Genomic DNA, 3,140 nt, shown 5'->3' with positions numbered 1-3,140 from the left:
TTTAAGTAAATCGCGAGGGCACTTCAGAATTGTACTTTGGGCTTTAAGTTAGTTAAGAAAACACTAGTCATGTTGTCAACTTCTGGTCAACCAGAAAATCAACCATGAAAACATAATGTATGAACACTTGAACAGAGGAGCCAATAGGCATTAGCTCTGCTAGCTTTTACGCGCACAAATATTTGATCAACTGCTAGGAGCTTACATTACCCAATGACTTTAGATGATATATAAATGAATAAATAACCCCAACCAAAGGAGGGAACACATAGCAAACCCAACCTCCTCCCCCCAGCAGAAGGAAGGCATACCATCACGAAAAAAAAATATCCAGCACAATGACACCAGCCGACACACAAGAACAACAGCGGGGAGACAAATGAATGAAAAAACAAAGCCCTCAAACAACAAAAACAGACAACACCCACATCACAGCATGGGAGAAACATCACATTCTACAACCCAACAATGTCGGCCGACACAGAAGAACAATTACAGAGAAATGAATGGAGAAACAAATCCCTGCACCAATGCATGCTTGGTGTACATGAACAGAAAATTTGAAGGCACGTGTTCTGGTTTCCTTTACTCACGCCTATAGTTTGTTTTGCAAGATTCTGCAAATTAACAACTAGAGTGGCATTTACTGCACCAGTCAGTGGATAGTGTATTTGACTAGTACTGTCGCAACGTCTCTATTGTCTCTCAAGAATTAACTGGATGTCTATACAACAAATACTACTCGTGAGTGTAACTACAATAGTTCATATACAGCTGAAATATCCCTTCTTAAGGAACCCATTCTGCATGCAAATTTTACTCCAGTCTCCAACAAATCCCAGGGGCTATGCAAGCTCAATCAAACAATTCCAAATAAACACACACATAATTGAAACAATAAAAACAACATCACCTCGTACATACATATAATCCAAAAAATGGTGTGTGCAGCCAAGTTCAGACCATGCAAATGAATAACTAGATTAGATCAAAGTGATTGCTTGTTCATCAGCCAAGTATGCATCACTAAGGTAGTTGAAAACTTGAAACTAAATTGAACAACATCATGATCGAATTCCCAGGTGAGAGGTGACCGATAGGAACATATAGCAACACACAAGGATCATAGAGAAAACACGAACAGCTTGGGCACAATAGAACAATAATCAAGCAGCATATTTAGGTAGATCAGATTTTTCAACACAGATCCACTAACTGAATATAACAAAATTAGTGCATATGCAAGAATGGAACTGAAACGGTAACAAGTTCAGATTGTGCAGACGACAACTACAGAATGAACACAGCGCATCAGATAAGTTTCCAACCGAATTGCATCGACTCAGGGGTAGCCAAGTTCAAATCGTCTCATTGAAGTATGCCCAGCTATAAATCATTAGGTAACTGAGCGGCAATCAATGGAAGAGGCGAAGTGGATCAACTATAGAGGCTTGGCAAGGCAAGGGGCGGCGATGTCGAAGCACAAATAGGCGTTGCGCGTCGTGTAGAGCCATTCGTTGCAGGTGAGGTCGTGGCCGCCCCAGTCCGGGGCGTCCACGCTCACCGGGATCAGTGCAAGGCGCATCTCTCGGCCGAGCATCATTCACGCCATGTACTCAATGCTGACACCCTCGATGGCCTTGGGCAGATGCCCCACCCTCTGAATCCACCCTGATTGGTATCTTCCCTGACACGGCTCCAGGGAAATGGTCGATGTTCCCGTGAACACGCGCGAACAGGTCGTTTAGCTCAGCAGGCCGCGTCACATGAAGCCCACACTTGCCGGTCAGCTTCTGCGTCACCTCCGCCGCGCCGAGACAGGCCATCCTGACGCACCTGTCAACCAGAAACTCTCGAACCTCATGCATCTTGTCTTTGAACGAGAGCGAGCACACCGCTGCGTCCTTGCCGACTGGCTGGTACACGACGGCGTGCGAACCATGAACGCATATGACGACGGCGCAGATGGGGTTGTCGGGGTGCTGCGATTGTCCGCGCGCACACGAACTCCCACGACGAGTGGCGTGACACACTGCTGTGGAGCGTGACGAGGCCAGCGACGAGCGGTGCCCGGAGGCGGTGGTCGCGAAGGAGGTACTCTATTTCGAGGCAGGGCCGGTCGAAACATATTTTGGGCCCCGGGACGAAATCAAAAATACATATATTTTATACTAAACTTTTATATTCGTTTAAACATATTATTTCATCAGAGTACAACCTAAACGAGTATGATGTTTTGCACTTAGTTGGCATAATAAGTTACACAAAAACATTGCTAATTATTAATTATTGTATTATTTGTCCTACGAACCGTATATCAACAAAACAATTATGCTAAATTTAAGTTATTTATTTTACCAAAAGTTTCTTTTGATTCATAGCATAAATTATAGTGTGTGTGTGTATGGTATTATATATATTACTTTATTATTTTTAGTATGTTATATATTACATCTAAGATATTTCAAAGTCAGTTATATAAAAAATTGCAAGAGCTCATAGGTTTTATTTTGTGAAATACGTACATATTAAAATGAAGTATGCTCAAAATATGATACATACTATAAAAAAGTAGTATATATATATACTAGCTGAACATTTTAGGTAGTATATATACTACCTAAAGTATAGTCCGATATATATACTCCTAGCGCTGTGCCTATATACTACCTAAACTATACTCTGATATACACTCCTGGCGCGCCATGGTGCTTAGTGGACCACTCCTCCATCTTCTCGTGGCCTCCAGAATCTTTCAGGGTCTCTTATTGCTAGAAAAAAATCTCTAAAAAGTTCCGTGGTATTTGGACTTCGTTTGGTACTGATATTTTGCAAAGTCAAAAACAAGCAAAAAAACAGCAACCGGCACTGGGCACTAAGTTAATAGGTTAGTCCCAAAAAATGATATAAAGTTGCTTGTAAATGTATATAAAACATCCAAGATTGATAATATAATAGCATGAAACACTAAAATTATAGATACATTGGAGACTTATCACGGCGTCCGATGTGGACGCCGCTGCTGCGCGGCGCGGAGAGCGTGGAGGGGATGCCGATTCCGGCTTCACGGGGAGGAGCGCTCCCGGTGGCCAAGCCCGGCCGTTGGTATGGACGACGGAGCGACAGAGCATCAGCTCCAT

At 42.9% G+C, this 3,140-nt stretch overlaps 1 pseudogene; it reads right to left on the bottom strand.

Moving 5' to 3' along the window:
• Window positions 1-1,415: 1,415 nt before the first annotated feature.
• On the bottom strand, window positions 1,416-3,140 carry LOC125517016 (uncharacterized; annotated as a pseudogene).

This window comes from Triticum urartu, chromosome 6A (genome assembly GCF_056163025.1).
Source record: "Triticum urartu cultivar PI428250 chromosome 6A, HENAU_Tu73, whole genome shotgun sequence".
NCBI classification, from domain to species: Eukaryota; Viridiplantae; Streptophyta; class Magnoliopsida; order Poales; family Poaceae; genus Triticum; species Triticum urartu.
This window is presented reverse-complemented; position numbering and strand designations above follow the sequence as displayed.